Source organism: Lontra canadensis, unplaced genomic scaffold (genome assembly GCF_010015895.1).
Source record: "Lontra canadensis isolate GAN:19392208 unplaced genomic scaffold, GSC_riverotter_1.0 scaffold29, whole genome shotgun sequence".
Classification (NCBI taxonomy): domain Eukaryota; kingdom Metazoa; phylum Chordata; class Mammalia; order Carnivora; family Mustelidae; genus Lontra; species Lontra canadensis.
This window is the reverse complement of record NW_022631023.1, coordinates 6321337-6322047: the sequence shown is the minus strand read 5'-3', so window position 1 is coordinate 6322047 and position 711 is coordinate 6321337.

The window sequence follows — 711 nt, the reverse complement described above, 5'->3', positions numbered from 1 at the left end:
AAATCCCTGTCACTAGGCCTGAAGACATCCTCTCTTGTGGACATGGACAGAGACTCCAAACGCGACCATTTCTGTGGGCCAGGACTAGCTTCACGGATGTGCAGAAGGAACCTCGTATTTACGGGAATAACGTGGAATTGCTTGAAAGAAAAAGAGAAGAAAATTTCAACTAGACAACATCCCACACAACTGTCAAAAATCGTTAGTGTACTTCTCAAATTTTAGTCTGAACTCATAGTTTAGTCCTAAACCCCAGTTATAGCCCTTAATTCAAATCTTAGTCCTAAATCAATTTTTACTTCTCAGTTCATAGTTTAGTCCTAAATTCATAGCGTTAGTGTAGTCTTAAATTTATGGATAGGAAATCGTAAGAATTTGCAGCCATTTCTTCCTTGTTTTGTAACACATTTCCTTCATCCTTGTTGGTTTGTTTAAGATACTGTTTGTTGTTTAACATTTATGGATTTTAAGCGGTCAAAATACCAAGTGCTCTCATGATGACAGACACACCGGCCCATGCACCAGGGCACGTGCACAGGCTCACATCCCATGACGCTGAATCTAGACAATTGCAGCTGTTTTGTGAGGACCCGAAAAATGTAAAAACACAGCTGGAAATTTTAAAATAGATTCATTTTAAATTTTAAATGAATTCAAAAATGTGTACCTATAGATCAATAAATGACTGAAAAGAAACGCCGTGTGTGTGCC